A 25,083-nucleotide genomic window follows, 5' to 3' on the forward strand; every position below is an offset into this window, starting at 1 on the left:
CTCACAGAAACAAAACAAAACAAAATAACAACAAAAAAGCCCAACTACTTAGAGTGACCTAAAAGCCCAACAAGTCCTGGCCTTCCGCCTCCATCACTACTGCTCTGGCCACTTCCTTCTTCATTGACTGCTCTGACCACAGCTTCCCTCTTGTCTGTTCTTCCAGCATAGGAGATGTGTTTCTGTCTACAGTACTTGATCTTAATTTGTTGTCTGTTCCCCCTGCCTAGAAAGTTCACCCATAAATGATCTGCATAGCATGTTCCTTCACCTCCTTTAGTCTTTACTCAACCATACCTTATTGGTGAACCCTTCTCTGATCATTCTATTAAAAATTTCAATGATTGCTCCCACCCCCAGCATGGCATTCCCCATCCCTTCCTTGCTTTACATTTTTTTCAGAGCGGTTATCACTATCTGATATTTTATATCATTTGTTTATTTATTTTATTCATTGTTTGTATCTCTCTTCCCTGAGGATGTAAGCTCCATCTGAGCAAGAATTTTTATCTCTCTGGTTAGTGCTGTATCCACAGTGCCTAAAACAGCAGTTCCTGGCATATAGTAAACACTCAATAAATTTTTGTAAAATAAATGTTTGAATAAAAACCCCAACTGAAGGATAGAAACACATAGAGATTTCTTTTTCTTTCTTACTTTTTCGCCTTGTGCCTCAGAATTTATTTTCCTAGTAATTTAATTTTAGAATCTATTATTTCAGCATCCTATTTTCATCATCACTCTTGTGAATACAGTCCAGGAATCCTCCTTCTCCCCCAAATAAATGCCAGCATAAAGACGTTTTTCTTGTCCTCTAAAAAGAACAAGGAAAGAGCATCTTAATAACTTGAACTGCATCTTCTACGTGTTTCTTTCTCAATGCTTTCTTCCTTTTGCTTCTTTCTGCTAATGAGTCTCATCTTAGAATTTAATCTAGGCAGAAACATAAATGCTCCCAATTAGGAGGGAATTTTTCCCTTTTCAAACTTGGGAAGAAGAAAATTCTTTTCTTAACTGTGTCCTAGGTCACCAACTTCCTCCATAACTAAGCATAACATTATTATCTCTTTTGTAGAGTAAGTGGAGATCCCTTTAGAGAATTTTATCAAATAAGTACGGTAGTCCAGACACTCTTTAGGGGCTTGCAAAGCTGTAGTGTAATTTTATTCAAAAAACAATATTAGAGATCTAAATTATTAACCCCACATTACAGTTTGGAAAATGGAAGCTGGACAAAAATAGGCAATGTGCCCAAACTCAGCTGTCTAGGGGAGGAACTTATATCCAAACTCACATTGGCCTGACTCTGAAAATGGTTCTCCTTCCACTTCCTTACATCCTGATTGCAAATACCTCTTCATGCATCCTGTCTCCTCTTTCATCATTGCAGTTTTGTTCTCAGCCACCTAAGGCTCCTTAAGTTGCTAAAAAACTTGAGAGAATGTGTCATCACCAAGACCCCTCCCCCTTTTTTTAACATTTGAAATTTGAATCTAGAATATAAACCATAGAAATATTATCCACTCTGAACACATATAAGGAGGTAAGTTACAAAACAATCTAAAAAGTCTGTGGGAGTATCAGGGACATCTACATGCTGATGCTGATTATATTTTACAGGCTAAAGAGAAACTAGGGGCAGGCTGAACCCTCAAATTAGGGTGATTGCCTCTTTCAAAGAAAGACCACTTTCTTTCAATCTAAACAAAATGAAGCACATAGAAGACAAAAGAAATTTAAGAGGCTTGACACTCTTCTTTACAAATTCAACCAAGATAAGTAATTCTTTGTATAGACTATTAGAAAAAATGAATACCTTCCAGATAGTTAAGAAAGCCTTTTTTTTCCTGCTTCTTTGATATATGACTTGCACAAAAGGGAAAATGTGTCCCTTGTTTCTACTTCATGCTTTATTGTTAAACCTACTGTGTAATTTTTATTCTGCTGTCACCCAGCACCTTCCTTGTTCCTGGATGCCAAAATTCTCATGAGACCATGTGCTGTTTGAAGGCCTCCTTGGATGTGGTTATGGTGTCATTAGCACCTTCTGCCCCAGGCACCCTGGCTGAAGGAACTTTCTATTGTAGCCCCCAGCTCCTGCTATGATTTGTACCTATTGACAGGATAGCAGCTAATTAGCCTTGGTGACTTGTCAGGGCTGCCACTGAGGTCACTCTGCTTCTGTCCTCTTCATAGAAAATATTCACAAAAGCAGGCACGTTTTCACTAGGGTTCCTAGAGCAAATTATAATTACTTTTTTTTTCTTCCCCATATCAACAAAACATTTCTTCCATCACTACTGTGTCTTCAAGCAGGTGGATACAACTGCTATTTCACATATTTTGCCCCCCTCTCCAATTTTATTTGAAGATCCACAGATTCTTACATCACTGCCCTGTTCAAACCTACATGGCTCTGTTTTCTAGTTTCCTTTTCATTCATGTTATTCTTTTCACCATGCATATGGCTTTAGGTTGCAAAATATTTGAGCTGCTATTTGAAATTACATAATTGACAGTCTTCTGCTGTCAGAGTTTTCTAAGAGGTGTGTGCAGCATGCTTTTTCAAAGAAGACTATAAATATGTATGTAGATTAATGGAAATTGTGTTATTTTTGCAATATATAATGCTATTTTTGCTTTAAAAAAAAACAGATTTCTGCCCTCATTTAATTCTGCTTTTGTCACCTTTCTAAAATCATAATCTGCCCACTCCTGTACTTGTAGCTTTCCATTGCAGATCTAACAAATCAGTGGGTACGCTTAGTAAATTCAAGGAATTTTAAAATATACTCGAGAAAGTTGAATCCTTAACATGTGTCGTCTTTAAAAATAACCAAAAAGACAATCATTTTCATCGATCTGAATGGGAATTAAGTCACTTAGATATAAGGTATGTCAGAAAGAATGATCAGGTTAAATTATTTTCACAATACCATAGGATGTATAAGATTTTTAGTATTGATTGCTCTCTATGTAAGTAATTTTATTGTTGTTTCCTTAGCGGACTTCAAAATGTATTGTCCAAAGCAACCCAAGGAAAAAAAATGGATTTTTGTTGTTGGTGGTGGTGGTATGCCTTCTAAAGAGTCTAAAGAGTTAGGGCCTTCCACAGATACTTACAACTCGATATCTGAAATAGCATCCAATAAACAAGGTTATTAAACTTGAGAAAACTAATACAAATAGAGTATCAACCTTTTAAAAGAAGATTTAAAAGAAGGTTTATTTGCCACTCTCTTGTTTAAATTCTAGATTCTGAGATTCATTTAGCTTTGCCTTGTTGAGATTCAATTTGCAGGTAAGTGAGTATTTTAAAGAGTGAAGACCAAATGGTAATGGGTCTCTGGCCAGGAAGAAATATTACTATTTCAAATAATGTTCTTTTAATAGAATAATACTTACAAGTATATAAACCCTTAAAATGGTTTTGAAGATATGCCTTTAAAGAAAATGTACACACTCTGCCCTGAGCCAAAATAATCATCTACTTTGTTACTTTGTCATTTGTTAAGTATTTCATCAGAAGAGGTACATCCCCTTTCTACGTAAAGAAATAAAACAAGAATATAGCTACTAGAAAGGCACCAGAGATGAAGAAATGAACTTTTCAAATAAGAACCAGGAGACAAAACCATAGCACTGCCATTGATTTTCATATTTTCAATGGGGTACACAAATACCAAATACAAAAAACAAGAGCAATAGTGAGAGCACTAGTTTGTTGTTCTGCTTTCATCTTTTTCATTTACTTGTTTACTCATGATTACTTTCTCAACCATCTTTAGATCAAGCATGCTGCTACAAGTAACAAATCACCAAATCTCAAAGCTTAGCACAACATAAGCTTATTTATGCTCTTGTGAAATCCTGTGGAGATTGGTAAAGGAAGCATATAACTTCCTGGTTTGTTGTGATATCTACTTTTTTTTTAACGTAATCTTCCTCTTACATAGGCTAAGGTAATTAAATCATGAGTTAACTTTAAACTTTGGCACATATATCGTACCCTTCAAGACAGAGGAATTATGCCTTTCTCTTTCAACTTTACTCATATAATTTGGAAGAATATAATAATTAGATCTCTCAAAGTAAGTGCAATCAATGCTATTCTTAAAGTGCTTTCCTTTAAAGTTATTTTAACAAGTTTGGTTTTTCACATTTGTAAGCTATAGAGTCAGACACATAGGTGTGTAACCGAACATTAAGCTTTTATTTTTATTTTGCAAATCACGTTGTATTATAAAGAATTGCAAGTAATACACTGTGTCCAGCAGAATTCTTCTGTACACTTGGGTCACTCCATCTGGTTCTTTCACATTTTGCTATGACCTACTGTAGAATGAGAGATTCTTTAATGTGCTGAATCTGTGTAGTTAAAACAAAATCATTCAGCTGTTAGTCTTTTGTTTTCACTATTGAGTTGTAAATTACAGGTTGAATTGACTAGTAGCCAGAGTATTTGATACGCAGAAAGAAATAAAGGTGGCATCTTTGATTCCTACATCTTTTACAATTTATATCCTGGGGTATCAAAACTGAAGGGGACACTGCAAATTATATTACTCTTAGAAGTGGACTGCTGATCATGGATTGGGCTCTTTACCACACAAGCAAAATCTTCGCATATAGAAAACAATACAGTCCATTCTTGAAGGATAAGAATTCTGGTACATATATTGCAGTAGAATGTCCTGACTGAATGCTTTAGATAAGGCAAACATTTCTCATCTTTCTCTTGTAGTTGAGATTTTTTTCTTTCAAGAAGAGCATGTACCCCATGGCATATTATAGAACTGCCTGGTTTTCCCCTAGCTGCCAATTAGACTATACTGTTATATCAAAGTAGGTTGTCAGGGGTCCTGCCTCTGGCTGAGTCCATTCTTGCAGGCTAGTTGGATAGTTTGATTTGACTGCTAAAGGTTATAAAACATTTATATCCAGAGAGCCAAACCAAAGTATGACTAATTATTTGTCACATGAATTCTTTTAATCTCATTTGTTTACTTATTCCTTAGATGTTATGTAAATAATACACACTGCCTACCTTTAGGGGACTTAAAAGCTAGAGGTTAAAGAAGTCTGTGTCAAAATCATAATAGCTATTTGAACGACAGTATAGAAAAAGAACTGATTCGTTTGCTGAGGAGGAGGGAGACGGGCCTTCCTTGTTTTTTTTTTTTTTTAGTGCTCCCTATCAAATTACCACAAAATTAGCAATTTACAGCAACAACCATTTATTATCTCACAGTTCTCTAGATCAGAAGTCTGAATTTGACTGGGTCACTCAAGGCTGAAATCAAGATGTCAGCAAAGTTCAGGTCTTGTCTAGAGGCTCTGGGGAAGAATCTTTCACACTCATCCAGGTCCTTCGCAGAATCCAGTTCTTTGTGGCCATAGGTCTGAGGTCCCAGTTTCCTTGGGGGCTGGGGGCCGCTGTCTTCTCTTAGAGGCCACCTGCCTTCTTTCTCTTGGTCCCTCCTCACTCCTTCATCAATGGCACTTGAAGCCCTCATGCTTCGTCTCTGACATCTCCTGCTATCAGCCAGAGAAAACTTGGCACTTTTTAAGAGCTCACATGATTAGATTAAGTCTACTTAGGTAATCTTTTTATTTTAAAATTAACTAATTAGTAATCTTAACTGCAACTGCAAAATCCCTTTTGCTAAGTAAGGTAACATAATCACAGGAGTAACACCAGGGAGCAAAGGTCATAGGGGTCTCTTTGGAATTTTACACAGTACACTTAAGGAGGTTTTTTGTTTTGTTTTGTTTTGTTTTTTGTTTTATGTTTTTAACAGAGCTAAGGTTGAACCTCAGTATTTTGGAGATAAAGTTACAGAGACAGTGAGGCATTAAAGTTTAGGTCACATTGTGAAGGAAGTTGGGGAAGTCCCACATGGTTGTATCAAAACAAGCAAGAGATATCCAATTTGGGTTCTTATGGGGAAATATTATGCAATTTCATAGACTTTTTATTTCTGTGTGGCTAATTGCTAATACCATATGGCAAATTGTGTAGATGATGTATCACAGGAGGATGCTACAAGACCATAAAGAAGGAGCAGAGGAAGAGATATCTGATTCAGCTCTTAGTAATTGGAGAGGTCAGGAGGGGTTTACACAAAGAAACTTGAACAGAATTTTAAAGAATAAGCATATTTGGCAAGTGACTGAATGGGGCAATGAGTGGAGCACAAAAAGAAAAACACTATCAAATTTAGAGGGGAAGAAAGTGGCAAATGCAGGAGGAAGAATAAGTTTCAGTGATAACTGATGAGATCAGTTTGTATACGTTCATCAGGGTGTTTGAAACAAAGAAGTAGGGGTGCCTAGCAGTCAGACAGACCCATTTGTCTAAGGTTTGGAGGTTACACTGGAACAAATAAGAAGATGTGAGCATAATTTGCATATTGGCAATATATTTTAAACTCATGAGCTTGAAAAAGTCATCCCAAATGAGAGCATAAGGATATAGCAGTTGAAATCAGTGTGGTATAGTAAAGGGACAATAGGAAGTAAGGAGAGCAGACAGTATGGGTGGAGTCTACCCTTTCCAGAAGCTTGACTTAAAGGAAAATCCATGCTATAGCATAAAGAATAGTGTATTGTCTAAAACAGGGTTTTGCAACAGCCAACCGTGGCATGATTAGCATTCGGGCCTGGATAATTCTTTGCTTGGAGGACTGTTCTGTGCATTATAAGATATTTAGCAGCCATCCCTGAGTCCTACCCACTGGATGCCAGCAGCACACCTCCTTTCCACCCCCCACCCCCCCACTCCCCCCCACCCCCTACAAGCTGTGACAACCAGAATGTCTCCAAGCATTGCCCAATGCCTTCTGCAGAGCAGAATCGTCCCCAGTGGAGAACCACTGCTGTAGAAGGTGTTCATTTTAATTAAGCAATCAACAAAGGTAACTGCAATTAGAAGAGGGTAAGACTGAGTATTGAGACATCTAATGAGGAAGGAGAAGCAGTCTGTTGATGGGATCATTGGGAATAGGAAACATTCAAAGATGGAGGAAAATGAACCTAGGAAAAAGATGGAGAGTAGTACCATTCTCAGGGCTTGGAAGAAAACTAAGAGAGCTTGTCAGCCAATGATATCACAGTCTATGATATTCTTATCATTAGAGATAAAAAAAAATGAAGCCAACTGTCTCTGTTCCTAGCTGAATACAGTCCTCCCACTTGTGTCCTGGCTTCCAGCCGTTCTTACTTTCCCAAGATTATTATTCTGGCAATGTTCCCTTTACTCTCCCTCAGTAACAAATTGTCCCTCTCTAGAGAGTATTCCTATAGTAAAATGATTCAATAATTCTGTGAAAACAGTGCTCAAGCCCACAGACTCTAAGGTTATGTGCCTTACTTTCCTGTTGCCGTTGTGACAAATTACCCCAAACTTTGGGCTTAAAATAACACAAACTTACTGCCTCACAGTTCTAGAGGCCAGAAGTCCCAAATGATTCTTAAGTATCTGGAATCAAGCTGCCTGCAGTACTGTTTTCCTTCTGAGGCTCCGGGAGAGAATCCATCCCCTTGTCATTTCCAACTTCTTGAGTCTGCCCACACCCCTTGGCTCGTGGTCCCTTGTCCATCTTTAAAGCACACAGCTCCAACTTCAGCTTCCATCATCCTGTTTCCTTTTCATGACTTTGACTTTTTTGTCTTCATCTTAGAATGACCATTGTGATTACTCTATCACATCTCCAAATTCCTGTTTGCCATATAACGTAACAAATGAAGAGGTACCAAGGAGGGGCACCTAAGTGACTCAGTCAGTTAAGTGTCTGACACTTGATTTTGGCTCAGGTCATGATCTCACTCACACAGTTTGTGGCGTGGAGCCCTGTGTCCAGCTTTGTGCTGACAGTATAGAGCCTGCTTGGGATTCATTCTCTCTCTCTCTCTCTCTCTCTCTCTCTCTCTCTCTCTCTCTGCCCCTCCCCCACTAGCACACACACGCTCTCCCTCTCTCTCTCAAAATAAGTAAATAAACATAAAAAAGAGGTTCCAAGGAATGCAATGTGGACATCTCTTGGGGGAGGGGGGTTGGTGGCTACCATAGTATTGTAAAAGGCAGACTATGACAATATGATGAGAATTATGGAAGTTAGATCCATTGGACCGGGGGGAAAAATTACATCTAATAGACATTTTGACTAAAAATAAGTCAAACTTTAGTCATGATACGTGGAATAAGAGAGCTAGGCCTACCCATCAGTTCCTTAATTCTCGAGACTGAACTAGAATAGGGTCAGTGTTCCTAAGAAAAGGGTAATGCACTGTGGTAGTTCCTGTTCACTCCATTTTATTCTCGTTTTTATCAATCTACTAGAAAATCTAGCAGTTTAATTTCTGGTACATTTGGAGGCCATCAGGTGTTCTTTAAATGCAGCCTCTCAAGAAAATAAAGTTTCACCAGAACCATCTGGCAAGCCTACATTCACAAGGGAACAGAGTGGCAGACCCAACCTGCTTAGGATACACATTTCATGCAAATATGTGAGGCACAAATGCTACTGATCTCAAGTCTGGAAATGGTCAATGGAGGTCGCTTTATTGCTGTGCATTTTATTATTAGCAATATGAAATTTCCAGTCTGTTTACTTCTTTTTGTCATCTGAGATCAGTGCATAATAAGCTATACACAATACATTCTACTAAGCTCTGATTCAGGAAAGAAAACAATTGTAACCAGAAGTGGGTGTTGATGCCTAATACATGTAAATGTAGCAAGAAACTATTAGACAATGAAAGTTAGCTCCCAGATGGTACTACCATCTGGAACATAAATCCATAAAGGTACTTTGGTAGTATTTTTGCAATGAAAAATCAGGCCTTACTGAGAATTTTTAATGGCCACTTACGAAGTTCACTGTTAACATTAGTGTTGATAAATGACAATTATGCATATATATACAAACTTGCATTCATCAAGGTAGGCTCTAGAAGCTTCAGGCCTCTGTTAAAGAAAAAGCATACCCTAAAGTAATCCGTATCTGGGAGAATGCATGCAGCTGGTTTAGTAAATGGGATGTGAAAATTTTTAATTCCACATTTTTAAGTATTTTAAGTGCAGAAAACAGCATTCATATATTAGGACTTTTCTCTTTGTTTTCCATTTAAATCCCTCGTAAATATTAACTAAGTACTTTACTTAACTCTCTCTTGCATTCTCGTTTCACAGACATATGAATAAGAGATAGAGCATTAGTATTTATTTGCAGCTTTAAAGTAAATAACAATTGGAGTCCCTTTGCTGTAATATGATTTTCTCTAAAGCAGATAGGGAAATGAGGATGGCTTTGTCTGAACACTGTCGTAAGGAGTGTCCTTAATGTCATTATGTTATCCACAGTACAGATCTGTGGCATCCTTCAGACAGTACTGCAGTAATGGTTCTTTCTGCTGATAATTTGCACAAAACCTGCCAAATTTATACTTGTAACATTCTTTTTTGGAAAAAAATAAAGTGACTTCTAGTTAGGAACTTAATTTTCTATAACATATTTTTAGAAAATTGAATTCTTCTATGGATATTTTAGAATCCATAGCAACAACAAGCCTATCTATATGCTACAGTTTTATTTACATATTTATGTATTTTTTTAACAGGGAATTGGTTCCAGTGTTGCTGTTTTCTATGGAATGAGGGTTGAAGAACTTTAGGGCTGAATTTCAATGTGATCTATCTGAGAAATGTGCAATAAACAGCAGACAGATTGATTTCCTAGAAACATGTCATAATGAGATTGCCCAGGATATAGGCCCAGCTTCAGGCTTATTCTTCATTGATCCCTGACTGAAAACAGGGATGCTTCTGACCGTGAAATCCCACTTGTTTCCATGTTAGAACTTACTAAGGGAGCATGGTCCTGGATAATAATAGCAGATTCTAGAAAGATCTTTATGGATATAATACACACACACACACACACACACACACACACACACACACACACACAGAATGCCTCTCATCCTCAAAGTGCCACTCCCCACTTTAAAACCCCTGTATTTAAAAATTAAATTGAAAACTTACTAACTTTTGATCCATTATGCATTTTATTGGTATAAATTCCTCAAATGTCAAGCATGAGTAATTCACAAAACATAGATGAATTGGATCCTCTCATTTGTGAAGCCCAGCACTTCATCTTTTTCATACCTCTGTAATGGAAGAGGTTTAGTTATTAGCCGAATGTAATTTTATAAAGATGTGTATTTGAAAGTAAAATGGAATTCATGATTTTGTCCATGAGTGGCATATTTAAATTCTGTTTCACAGTGAAGTGCAACATATAATTCCAATTTGGAATTTTAAATATCTTTAGTGGAGGCATAGCTTTTTAGCATTAAATGTGTCCTGTGTGTTCATTCTTAGCTCCCTGGTGCCAGAAAACTTCAACAAAAGGATGCAGGAGAGTCTAACAACACTAATATTGTTAGAAAGTCATTATCAGCCAATGCTCTGTTTCAGTAGTGGAGAACTGGGAGTTCAAGTCCTAGTTTCGTCCCTGTCTGTTTTTATCTGCCAGATGCATAGGATATTCCCTCAGAAAGGTTCAAGTGGAATATGACAGAGTGAAAAGCCAAATTAGCAGCCCTGGACTGTGGCCATGAACAGGGGTGAAATACAGATCAGCACAAATTTCCCCCATCTTTTCTGTTACACCAATTGTGAGTGTTTTTCTGATTGAAATAATTATAAATCTGATATGAGTCTGCTCAGTTGAAAACTACCCAACTAATTACGTGATACTAGCATTGGTGTTACTCAAATTAGGGACTCAAAATCTATCTTTTGGTTCATAAGGAAAAAAAATAAGAAGACTGAATTTTAAAGTCCTATTAGTAGCATAAAATGTCACACTTGGTTTATTGGCTCCTTACACAAATTAAGAATATTGTTTGAGTTATATTTTGATATTTGAGATTATGGCTAGTAATTTACCTTTGATAGTAGGGGTATATAGTAGAATTTCATTTCGTATTCTTACTTAATATTAAGCATAGAATTCTAGAGTGGCATAAGATCTAAAATTGTTTTCCTTTTAATAATAACAATATTAACATTTCTTCCAAATTTGTGTATGAAAATCAGTACACAGAGTACCTCTCTTCCTAAGAAACACTGATGATATAACAAATTAAGAAAGTTCAAGTTTTACAGAACACCAGGCACCACGACTAAAGCCATGAGCTGTATCTGTTCAGAAGAAAGGGATGAAACGTACTCACTTTGTTAAATGAATTGTGCACTGTTATTTTCCAACTAGTAATGTCCATAAGTCTGGGACATGTATTTCTGCAGACTCCTACTTCATCTTCCACTCTACCATCAAGCACTTTAACATAAGTGATTATATGTGCCCTGCCTATTTATCTCTTCTCTAGGTCAGCTAATGTCAACCTCTTTTTTTTTATGCAGATCAGATGCTTTATGTCCCAGATCACAAACCTTAATAACATTTTTCAAAGGTAACCATGCAAAGACTATTGTTCCCTTCATAGACTCCCCCTCCCCCAATTCCTCATCCAATTTCCATAAACTTTTAGCTAGAGGATATGCTTTTGTTGCTGTTGTTATTTGGTTGGTTTTGTTTTCAGGAAAAAAATGATAAATTTAAATGAGAAGGAACTAGGTGACCTTTAACTTCCCTTTCAAAGCTTAAAGAGTTTATAATTCTGTAAGAATTAAAACCAGTCTAGAAAGGCGTAGAATGGACACTATCGTAGTAGACAAAGGGGAATAGAGAGGACTAGATAAATACCCCCTGTAATTCAATACATTTGTCATAATATTATACATGCATTATTATTTGACATTATATATGTAATAAGAAAATATCAGCAAATGCATCCAATATCCATTTATTGAATGATGTTCTTGGTAGGGCTCCACAGTTAAGCCAGTGTGTGAATTGGTCATAGAGCTTAATAATTCCCCATATACATCCCATTAACTTAAATAAGAAAAAAGAAAAAAATGTGTTTGTATGTGTGTAATATTAAAACCACTAGAAATTATAAGTGAACCATTAATAGACATGGAAGATACTGGAGTTAATGTGTTGATTGAGATTCCATGTAATCAGCCATCACACCAAATTATATGCAAACCATACCTAACCATTATATAAAATGTTAATAAGGATGTTTTTGAGTCGGCTACTGTGCTTTAATATGACAGAATAGATTACATTTCTTCTTTATTAGTATTACTTCTTGAGAATCAAATGTAAAGTCACTATCTTTATTGCCTATGTGTCCTCAAATTAAAGATGTCATTAATGGTTTCATATTATAAATCCTTAAACAAAGATAATTAATTGTGACAGATGTATAAATAGTAGCAATTTATGGTTATTTTGACTAGAATTATACATTCCTCCAAATGTGTAATTGAAGAAAAGATTATTTTACAAATATGTCCAAATTATCTCTAAATAGAAAATACATGATGAAATGTTGACACCATGGATCTGGAATCACTCACATTTGATACTGCAAAGTATACCTTTATTGACTTGAGTAGCATTCCCATAATGGGTGTCCAGAAACTTGACCTCTTTACTGTCACTATCTATCTGCTTCACTCATAGTCAAGCTATTTAATCTAACACTTTAATTTGCTATCACCTCACAATCACCGCCATCAGGATCTATGTTATGAGGAGACTGATGATGACAAGACAACATTATTCCTTTGAAAATTAACCCTGTTGGACAGGACACTCAATTCTACCCTCAGTTACAAAATATCAGAGTGAACATCCACTGTTCTTTGCAGTACTTATTGAGTAGCATAAAGTGTTGGAGTGAACTGTAATAATAAGGTAACATTCAATAAAGCAAATAGGGAAAGGAATCACATACCTTTAGAGATGTAGGGGCATCATGGATGGTAAAATCTTCAAAGAACATGTGCCCAATGATAAAACAACAACTAGACTATAAAAGTAAACATTGTTAATGTGCCTAGTATTACCTCACTATAACTATTGCTGTTATTATCTCCATATTAGATATAAGGTAAACAAAATTCAAGAAAATGATGCAATTTATCTGAGGTTATATTGCTACCAAGTGATGAGGGCATGGGGGGGCTTACTACAAGGAATATGCCAAGATAGTGTAAACTCTGGAATGAGTGAACAGCAAACTAAGAAAATGCTGGAAGAGTAGCTGGAGTAGAAACCTTTATTGTACCACAGTGGAAAGCGCATGGGCTTTAGAATAACATTGTGTTAGTACCAAATCCTTGTCATCAGCTCATGATTATGGCAATTTACCTACCCTCAAGTTCATGTAAAATAGTGATGCAATATTGTTTTCCTAAGATTGTTGTGAGGCTTGAATTACAAACACATGCACACACACACACACACACACACACACACACACACACACAATTTGTTTGGGGTTATTTTAGTTGGTAGATTGGTTGATTGGTTAGTTAGTTGGTTTTTTAACTTTATAGAGGGAACCTGCAGTCTTGTGAAAAGTTCAAGCTTTGGAGTGGCCATAATTAGACTTACTGAACTAGACTCTTAAAACAGAAATTACTCAGATACAGAATGCTGTGAACAATGGGGAAAAACTGACAATAATGGTAGATTTGTAAGGACAAGTGGTGACACTTGGGAAGATATTTAGGAACAGCTGTAGCCATGGACCTGGGAATCTGCACAAAGCTGAAAACCACAAAAAGGTTGGTAAGAGATGACAAAGAGTTGTGAATAGTTAATAAATCAGGATTCAGAAACAAAACCAACATGAAATCCAGCTGTGATGGACAATGATGGTTAGGAGTGTACTAATAGCCAGGATGGCTGCAGACTAATCCCAGAATATGGAGTCTTCTGGTCATGACCAGCCCTGGGAGCCTGCACAGGGCCAGCACACAGCCACAGCGTTAGGTGTGGAGGAAATGCTGAGGATCAGCTGCAGTACCCAGAGATGGAAGTGTCCCTGGTTCTGAGGTCCATGTGAGAGAGCTGGGTATGGAGCTTGTGGTCACACTGGTGGTTGATGGAATGTGATCCAGGGCAACCATGGGTTATACTTAATTTAAAGGACTTAACTTCAATGCACATGGCCACTCTAAAGTGTCTGGTGACAGCAACAGAAAGCATCATTATGGGAAGGCATCCAGGTCAGGTTTCATCACTCAGGGGCTCTGCACATTTTCCAACTGAAAGACTTTCCACTGTGATCATTTGGCTGAGTCTTTCTAATTGTTGAGAATGCCGCTCAAGTACCATGTCTTCAAAAAGGCCTCCTCCCATCACCCATCCAGTACTTCTACTTTCTTCTGCCCTGTTATGTTTGTATCAGGACAGCACATGTCACTCAAACACCAACTCATGCTTGGAGGTAAAATAACTTCTTTATTATGTCTATAATTAGCCCAGCCTCCTTCGTGTACACTCTGTGCACTGGTTAACAAGAAAAAATGAAAACTTTTAATTCAATCAAAAGTGTTTTTTTTTTAATTTAATAATTTTAACAGTGTGGAGGAATATTTAGCTTCCATGGATGAAATGTGTACTCTCTCAGCTATTTTCCTCTCATCTTCTTTCCCTCCCTACGTTAGTCACCTAGTATATTGGGGGAGGGAAGAGGCTGTGCAACCTTTTGCTGAGAAGGGAGATTCAGGATCCCTGGGAGGTGTCCTCTGCCCCCTTGGGAGTATAGGGTAGTACTGTTTATCCAACCAGTTGCTACTTGTCCCGTTGTCCTTCTTGACTGAAATCTGAAGTCATATAACTTGTGATGTGGCCTTAATCCTGTGTCACTCCATGATTGCCACATTTTCTTGTCAGCTTGAGCAATGCACAATCCTTTTTACAAAGCCACCTACCCCAACTCTTTTCTGTAGTGACCACCTCTCAGAAATTCCCTAGCCACAGCTTCTAGATGGGGGTCATGGACTCCATCCACATGGGAACTCAAGTTCCCCAGTGCCTGGCCATTCTGCTCTGCCAAGTTCATGGGAAGACATCAGAGGTGCACGTGGGATCATGAATGGTGACTTCTTTTCAGAATCCTTGATGAGGAATAGAAACAGGAGCGTTCTCTGTCCTTGCTGCTTTCCTCAGCTTTCCTACCGCCCTGACCACGATCTCCCCACCTCAACACCCATGATCTTCATCTAGTTTCTCCAGGAAAGGAGGGTAGAGGATGTTGAGGGCATGTGTTTCTCACCATATTCTCATTCTAGTCTTTGAGAAGCAGGACCTCAATCATCTATCTGTTCTCCTCAAGACTTGTTTTTGACCACTGAGGACCTAGATTTAGATATCAAAACTGAGTATTGTGCGTTGCACTTCAGGGGAACTGTTGCTATAATAAATGCCAATCCCTTTTAGACATTTTTGTTCAGGAAACTCTTACATTCAGAAAGGCAAAGGAGAAAAAGGGGATTTAATATTTTTAAACATTATACCCTCAAGAAGCTGGAGGTAATTCAGTTTTTCTCCTTTAATTTAGCTCTTAAAGTTGGGATAGATAAATATATAGGAATATGTTCCAGTTTATATCAAGGGAAAAGATAAAGTCAACTAACAGTTGTGGAGTGACTGCTATGTGCAAAGTACTTCTCTTTATCATTTTATTTCCTCCTCCCTTAAATAAGGATCTTCGTAATGATCTTGCATAATGCTTGCTATGCAGAAGGCTAAATGCTGTATCCTTTTCCTTCATATTATTTGCAACTTAAAATTTGCATAATTTTTCAAAATTACAAAGCCTTTTTATTTACATTTTCTATATCAGATCATCATACCAGCCCTGTTGTTGTGGAGGAAGGTCATTAGTAACTATTTTAGAGGTGGAAACTGAAGTTCCCAGAGCTCAAATGACTGGCTACAGGGTCAAATAAAAAAGCATGGTGAAGGGACAAATAACATGCATGGAGGAAATGTCACTATGCTCTACTCTTCCGGGTTTCCTCATGTTAACAATGATCATATGGCCACATAGCATTACAGTAAATTGTGTAAGCTGTGACAATGCTGAATGCTATGTTAACAGAAATCTGGCTGATTCAGTTAAATTTGGTTAAAATTAAGGACAAAGAGGCAAAATATGATAAAGTTCCCGCTAAATCAAACCGCGGTGCCTCAAATCATATACTGAAAATTGCCAGAAAATGGTAATGGGAAGATGGAAAGTGCACCAGGTTTCAAAGGTGAATGCTCATCATTGTAAACAATCCTAAGAAATGCTTCTTCATTCCATTAGAGAAGAATGTATTCATTTTGAGGAAACAGTTGCTTTATTAATGGTAACCTTTTAAAGCTTCCATGAGGCCTTGGCTATGACTGCACAGACCCTGGGGAGATAGTAACCCAGTTCAAATCCCAGTACCATTTCCCACTTGCATGACCACAGGCAAGCCACTTAACCTTCAGTACCTCAGTTTTCTCACTGTGTAAATCGTTCCTATCTGATGGGGTTGTTGTGAGGCTTAAAACACATAAGCCAACTTACCCAGTGTCTGGTACGGAGCAAGAAATTTCCAAGCATTACTAGAGTGTAAGCTCCTGAAACAAGAGATTCTTGTCTGTTTTCTTCACTATTATAATTCCAGAGTCTATATCATCCCTTGACCTAGAAAGCTACTTTCAAATACATGTCAACTAATTGAATACTTACTATTTAACCAAATAAGCAAACTAGACAACATGAAGCCAACCAGCCCACCTCACTCTATTCATCTAATAAGCCCTCTAACTCAATTAATACTTTAGGCTTGAGCTGTCCTTATTCATATTAAATTGTGTTTTTCTGCTATATGGTGTGTTTGCATGTGTGTCTGTGTGGGAAGAAAGAGAGGGGGTAGGTAGGAAATAGTGCTTTTGTACATGACCTCACTAATTTTATATTTACGCCTTTCAAAAAATCCATTATACCGTCTCTCTTTTCAAAAGAGGTATGTGCTGACTTGTTAGAGGACAATACAACCTAATAAAATAGAAATAGAAAGTTACAACCAATAAAAGGAAAAGAAAGCAATATCTAAACCATAAGAGTAATTGCTGGGTTTGAGCATCACAAGGGGCTCTACATTTTTGCACAGCCCTTAACCTTTCCGAATGCCAACCAGCAGGGCTGGCCTCATCTCATGACTGAAGTGTTAAATTAGGTAGCTATCACCACAGGACATTTTTGAGAAGTAGTTAGATTGTTCCATGACCCTAGCATATTTCTCCCTCTGGCTTAGCATCAAGTATCTGAAGTTAAGACACAGATGTAACAGCAGCAACAGAATAGCTTAAATATGTTTAGAAGAGCTCTTATTATATATAGCCGCTTTACTGTAAGCTACCTAGCTTAGTATATGCTGACAATCTTACTATGTACTAAGAATCTGAGATGGGCATTTTGAACAGTGAAGCACTGAAATATATAATTTTAAGAGGAAGCATAGAATTGCACAGAACTGTCTGCTAAGGCAGGTGGTCTGAGTAAGGCATTGTAGTCAAGCATGCTAGACAAATTGGGGGTTTATATGGAGTTGAGTAAATTAGAGTCATATAGGGCCAACGGAATAATTCAGCAACAGTTGGTGGATGTTTGGATTCCATATTTTAAGATCAGCATGAACACCTATAATTATTACAAGACCCACAAATTGGAGCTAAAACTAATGAGTTGCTTTCTTTTTCAAAATATAGGCCACAAAGCTCTCAATTTTATCTCACATCACCAGCTTTTCCTTTCAAGTACTCAGAGTAGACTCTCTTTTATATGCTAACAATATAATAATAATAATAATAATAATAATAATAATAATCTTTTAATCACTCATTCATCATGCATCACATTAATTTGTCAACAATTTGTAGCAAAAATTAATAAGAAACTGACCTTATAAAGTCAATTACATTATAATCTTTATGCTAACTCTTAGGATCACCCTTAAATGTAGCCCAAATGGAAAATATGTCCTAAAGCACTTGTACTACTTAAAGGATGCTACAGGGGTGCCTGGCTGTTTTAGTAAGTAGCCCATGTGATTCTTGACCCCTGGATGGTGAGTTTGAGGACCATGTTGGGTGTAGAGATTACTTTAAAAAATGTTCTAAGAATATAAAAATTTTAAAATTAAAAAAAGCATGCTACAAACATAAAAGATACAGTCCTATTATATATAGCTTTTTTTTTTTTTTTGGTCTTCCTATCTTTTATTTATGATATAATAATTGCTTCTGTCAAGTAATCATAGCAGGGCTTTCTACTTGTAATCTTCCCCAAAATAGAATTAGGTGAAAGTAAATATTTGTGCACTTTGTGGACTACCACACTTGAGACTTCGTTATTGATTTCAGTCTGGAGGCCATGCACACAATTCAACATACACACCAACTGGGTTAAGGTGATAAAAGTGGGCTGAAAGAAAGGACGGGATTTGGAACAAGTAAATTGTATTTTGCTTGCATTAGAGCCGCAACGTGACCAACAAAAGCTGCTTGTCTCAGAGTTCTTTTATTGTAGTGTGAGGAGCTTCTAAATAAACATCTATGGTGATTGGATGGCGAGTGAGCAAACAGTGATACGGCCTGCTGGACGCTTGGCAGAGGCTTCATGTCTTCTTCCCTACTTCTTTCTTGGGTTCTTGTTTCAGTTTGTAATCAGCCAGGGCGGCCTTGATTGCATCTTCAGTCAGCATGGAGCAGTGCAGTTTCACGGGGGTGGAGGAGGCAAATTTCCTTGGCGATATGTGTATTCTTGATGGTCAGGGTTTCCTCCATGGTTGTCCCAGTGGCTAACAAGCTAGAGGCACTTGCAGAACCACAGCCAAATGTTTTAGGGGCGCCTGGGTGGCTCAGTCGGTTAAGCATCCGACTTCAGCTCAGGTCACGATCTCGCGGTCCGTGAGTTCAAGCCCCGCGTCGGGCTCTGGGCTGATGGCTCAGAGCCTGGAGCCTGCTTCCGATTCTGTGTCTCCCTCTCTCTCTGCCCCTCCCCCGTTCATGCTCTGTCTCTCTCTGTCTCAAAAATAAATAAACTTTAAAAAAAAAAAAAGCCCATATGACTTTGGGCAAATCATAAAAAAAAAAAAAAAAAAAATGTTTTAAACCTGGCAACCACAGTCTTCTCCTTTCCATCCACTTGAACCCGGCATTTCATTACGTCACCCCAAGCTGGAGCCCCCACCAATCCAGTGCCAACATTTTTTATGTCTTGTCAAGAGTCCCTACATTTCTAGGATTTTCATAATGATTAACAGTCTTCCTGCGGTAGAGGCAGAGCGGGGTGGCAGGGAAGTCAACAGCTTCCGGGTCAGCAGGTGCGGGCCCTGAGCAGCAAGGCGGAAGCTGCCCTCCATCTTGGGGCTTGCCCATATGGCACTTCTTAACTGTGCTCTTGTCACTCATGGATTTTCACTCTGTTACACATTTAAATGATCTTACATCACTCATAAATTCTCACTGGGACACACTAGCAAGCCCCCATTGATATCAATAAGTTCTGATGATTTTTCAGGGGGAAAAAAAAACTTACCAATAAGTGAAGTAACATTTTCACTTTACAATAAGGTTGTCACTAGAACGAAGTTCTGCTACTGTCTTCATTTTTTCTTTATGCCAGAGGCCCATGGAAAGAGTGGAAATTAATTTATCCTCAACTGAGATAATGAATCATGAAAAAATATACTTTCCTGATGTAATATGAAAAATAAAGAACTGCTAAAAAAATTTAACTCTCTAATGATCTCGGTGAAGATTGGTTTAAATGTTTTTGAATAGTATAATTGTAGCTGTAAGAAAATAACTGAATTAAAAAAGCTTTACTAACAATTCATATTTCTGACTCAATAACAATTTCTTGTACTGGCCTCTGGCTATCATGTTTTCTATCAGACTCGAGAGACAGAATCTTTTATCTCTTTCTCAGACGAGCGGGGAAAATAACCATACTGGAGATTTTATAATTATATCCAAGTAAAATAGAAGGAAACTTGATCCTCTCTAATTTAATAATGTATTAAACCATTAATATTTTTCTTTCTCATTATGCATTTTTTTGTAAGAAGGATAGTACCTTAGAGTCTTCTCCATGGTTCAAATGATAAAATTCATTTGAATTTGATACTAACCAGGGAAATAAGTATTTTCTGCATCTTAGCTGTAGGGAACAATTGAAACAAATGTATTGAAATTCATGACTCACACTTGACTACAGGCAATATCAACTTAAAATTCAAGGTTGTAGTGTTGCAGATGTGTCATGAGGTTTCTTGCATACAGTTTCATCAAGGAGAAACAAAAGAAAAGCAAGACCTCATAACTTTTTTTCTAAGAAGCTTAAGCTACATCCAATGTGAAGCTATATTGGTGTTTGTTTATGAGAAAGATATGTATGACAGATCCCTGTTTGCTTTCATTTCAAACACAGAACATACTCATGTGAAATAAAGTAATACTTCAATTTTAAATATAGATTTAGTTGATCTACTCAAATTTTACCAACATATGTATTTGAATAGAATATTTTGATCATAATCATCTGTATAACAATAAGGGTAAGGCAAAAATTATACTGGGTATTCATAAAATATCAGCTCTCTTGTATAATAAGACTAACCTAATATTTTAAAAAGAGGTATGTTATCAGACATCCAAATCTCTGTTGTATCAGCTAATGAAAAAACTATGTTTTAAAGCTTGACTTTGAAATACTTTTTACTTTTACTAACTTGTGAACTGAAAAGACAAGAAAGGAGTGTAAGCATTTGGAGTTACAAAAGGACTAGAAGAAATGTTTATAACCACATTGTAGTCCTTAAAATGAACCTGTAATGAACTTCAAAATATATATCATTATTTTCAACAGTAGTTTCTTTTTATGGGAGAAGAATTTCAAGAAATATTGAAAAAATACATTCTGGTGTTTTTCCAGAAATTTCTAAAATGTTTATTCTGGTAATTCACAGCATGTATTTTCTGTCTGATATGTTTAAATACTTCTCTAAAGGGAGAAAGAATCAGAATACTCAAATATAGAAGGGATGTATCCCACTATTACATGGTAGTGACAGAATGGTGATGAAGGCTGATACCTGCTCAAAGCATAAACTTCTGGGGTGCCTGGGTGGCTCAGTTGGTTAAGCGTCCGACTTCAGCTCAGGTCATGATCTCCCAGTTCGTGGGTTTGAGCGCCAGGTTGGGCTGTGTGCTGACAGCTCAGAGCCTGGAGCCTGCTTTGGATTCTGTGCCCACTCCCTCTCTACCCCTCCCCTGCTCATGCTGTCTCTCTCTCTTTCTCTCAAAAAGAAATAAACATTGAAAAAAAAAACTTTTTAAAAACATTAACTTCTGTGTTCAGTGATCAAGAGTTTTATTCATAAAAAAGACTTTAAGGTTTAAAATGATACAATTAGCACATCTTCTATTAGACTCTTCTTTGACCATATAGATCAGCTTTCATATGGCAATTAGAATAAGTTGAATATTGACTGTAACTGCGTCTGTGCATATGCTAAATTCTCTTCTTCCACTGTCCAGAAGGAATAGTATTTTAATACCATGATCTGTGGATAACTGCAATACAGGAAAAGCTACATAATAGAGATTACAAAGCATTTGTAAATGCAAAATGTTCTACCTTTCTGATAAAGGCATCATTTGAGAACTTTGGACATAAGTTGCCAAACTTCTAAGAGTCATAGGTTAGAAACACATTGTTTGTCAATGAATGATTGAATAATGATTGAATAGCTCTTTTAAAAGATAGCTTTTGGTAAAATGACATGATCTAGGAATTTGTTTTAAAATACTTCAGGGGCGCCTGGGTGGCTCAATTGGTCCAGCTCAGGTCATGATCTCATAGTTCAGCTCCTCAGTTTGAGCCCCGCATCACATCCTGCTGTCTGCTGTCTGTTGTCTGTGGGAGCCAGCTTTGGAGTCTTGGTCTCCATCTCTCTGTGCCCCTCCCCAACTTGCACGCATGCGTGAATGTGCACTCTTTCTCTCCCTCTCTCAAAAATAAATAATCATTATAGAAAAAAAAATCTAAGTGGTTACTATAAAATACTTAAGAAAAATTGGGAGAGAGTGGTTAAAGCAAATGGGGCAAAATCATAAAAACTGTTGAATTTGATGATTTTAAGAGGGTTTGGTTTATTTTTCTCTCTCCATTTCTATGTTTAGTTTTTTTTCATAATAAAGTTTTTTGAGAAGATATATTTTAAGTTGCCATTAAAATTCATAAATTGATAACATACAAGCATTTGTCATATTTTACATCAGATTTAATTCTCTTATCTCTGTGCTATTTCTAATATTACTAGCTCCAGAATTATATGAGGAAAATATGTCTTGCGTTCTTTCTGGTCATTAAAATAAACTTTTTGTGACATTTTTTAGATGCCTGAAAAATTGTCTTGAAAGCTCTTAGAAATCTATAAGGTGAAAATCTTTTCTTCTTACTTTTAAAGGCCAAATTGATGTTTTTTTTCACATTCACATACATTTCCCATTCCTCACAGCATCTAAACTTGCAGTCCATACTCTACTCAAATTAGTTCAAATGTGAGTCTAGGGAGCCTTGAAATCAGACTCTCATCATATTTTTCGTGTTTATCTAAAAACTTACCTGTAACTGCTCTTCTCCCAGAAGTAATCACTGGATAAATTAATTGCATTAATTATGCTATACAGCTAGTATAATTAAGTCTAATCAGTTAATCTTGCTAAACTTGAAACTACCATAGTCCTTGGGGCAGTCAAGCTTAGTTGCCTACTTGAAAATCCATTCTTTCTCCTTACCTTATTCACAATGGCCTTATACCCAAGTAAAGAATACCTTTCACAGACTCCCTTGCAGCTGTGTTTTGAGAAACAAAAGTTAGGCAACATCCAGAAAGTATTTTTAAAGAGAGAGAGGGTGCTCTTCTCTTTATTCTTTTCCTGCTGCTTAGAAGATAGACCAGATGCTTCCAGCTCCAACTGCCATCAAGGATCATATACTATACTATAAGAATTATACTTTATTTATAATAATAATATTTGTTGGCATTTATTGAATATTTGTTATCTTCATTTAATAGGTGAAAAACAACAAAACAACAAGGGTTGGTAAGGTTAAGTGGCTTGAGAAAGTTCACGTAGACCTGAGATGCAAGCCTAGGATTGCCTAATATGAAAGCTTAGATTCTTAACCACTGGGCTGTAAGGCCGTATACCTTAAGGATTGATTAAAAAAATACTTAATTAGCCTTTTTTACCGACATTATCAGAGAGTTTAAGAAGAATGTAGTGTTAGTACCATGTCTTAAAAGGTGTGTGGTTTTCAACAAAGGGAGTGTTGAGGAGAGAAACACAAGAAAAGCAAATATGATGATTTAGAATTTGCAGTATTGTGTTTGAGAGGCCTTATGATAACCAGGAGGACATACTCAACAGACAACTGGAACACAGGTCTGGATCCTTCAGCTTTTTAAAAAGGCAGAACTAGACACAGAGATTTGCAAGTTATTTGCATGGAAGTGATAGGTAAAACAGAAATAGGTGATATTATCTGAAAAGAGAAATGGGAAGCTAAAAAATAAGACCAGTGAAGGATTCTTGAAAATATCTGCATTTAGTGAGAGGGGGAAATAAAGAATGTAGCAGTGGTAATTGAGAAGATTCATCCCAGTGAGAGAGGAAAACCAGGAGCCTGCAGTGTTAAGGCAAGCAACGGTTAGAAACGGAAGAAAGAAGCAGTAGTAGAAAAATGTTACAGATATATTTGATAGGGCAAGGATCCAGAAATTGAAAATTAGAAAGGGATGCTAACCCTGAAGAAAGCAATTTCAGACAACTAACATAATGAAAGACTGGCTGTGTTAGATTTATAAGTAAATATGAGATGAAGAATTAGACACACCGAGTATAAAATATTGTTTCTAGAAGTTTGACAGGGGAGGGGGGAATGGGTATGTGCAGGTACCTGAGTGGGAAGAATCAGAGAAGATTCTTTTGTTGTTGTTTTGCTTCGCTTCATAAAATTTAACGTGGCAAAACTTGAGTATGTGATAGCAGAAGAGAAATAAAACTACGCAAAAAAAAAAAAAAAAAAAGGAATGTGAAGATAAAGACAAATAAGAGATTCATGAGAATAAGATCCTAGGAGAGAGACATAGGAAAAGAAAACCTTTTAGTAAACATTAGGAGAGATGAGTTTTAGAAATGGGAAGGAAATACTGCCTTGGAGACAGGAAATGAAGCAGGGTAAGTAAGTGTGAAGGACACATTGATGTGACCCTAACAAATCTATTTCCTATTGAGTAGCTATTGTTACTGTCACCTAATCCTTCATTTCTTCTTCCCGGTTTAGAAAGGGCTTCAGAAATAGCTAACGCAAGATTTCAGGGTGGTGGACAGGTGTCTTGTCTTCTTGATTCTTGATGTCTCCCATTTTGGAGTTATTTTCTGTAATTATATAAAGGCATTACATCTACTTTCTGTTATGCAGCTATGGAATTTATTTCATTACACAGATAAGAGGAGGAATATCCATTTCCAAAAAGCAACAAATTTCTCATGTGGAATGTATTTCAACAAACACTGAAATACATTTTAACAAATACATTTTTTTCCTAAGATTAAAAGGGTTGTTTTCGACATTCCCACTTAAACTTGCTTATTATACCTTTTAATACTGTTTCTATTCTGAGTATTTTTATTTTTGTTAACTGCTATTTATGTAACCTATCAAATATATAATACAAAGTTCTTGCAGAACCTCCAATTAAGAGATGGAATCTACCATTTATGAAACCCTTCATTTTATTTTAAAAATTTATCAAGTTTTTAGTGTTCAACAAAAAAAATCTGCCAAGATGAGGGCTTTATAACTTTGTTTTTTTTCTTTGTAATAAAATAAATTATACACACACATATACATACCCTATTTCTAAGATCTAGGCTTATATGCATTATATACACACACACATATGTTTATACAATATATCATACACATTTTTATATATGCAAAAAATTAAAATAAGTTTTACTAACATTTTTTTTTAATTTAAATCCAAGTTAGTTAACATATAGTGTAACAATAATTTCAGGAATAGAA

General features: G+C 36.7%; 1 protein-coding gene and 1 pseudogene across 1 annotated transcript in view; one reads left to right on the plus strand and one right to left on the minus strand.

Annotated features, from left to right (window-relative positions):
* The window catches only part of KCND2 (potassium voltage-gated channel subfamily D member 2), a 481,739-nt gene that overhangs the window by 200,166 nt on the left and 256,490 nt on the right, over positions 1 to 25,083 (plus strand). The window lies entirely within an intron of this gene.
* Positions 18,596 to 25,083, minus strand: part of LOC107180262 — a 36,852-nt pseudogene continuing 30,364 nt past the window's right edge.

The sequence above is a fragment of the Panthera tigris genome, chromosome A2 (genome assembly GCF_018350195.1).
Source record: "Panthera tigris isolate Pti1 chromosome A2, P.tigris_Pti1_mat1.1, whole genome shotgun sequence".
Lineage (NCBI taxonomy): Eukaryota > Metazoa > Chordata > Mammalia > Carnivora > Felidae > Panthera > Panthera tigris.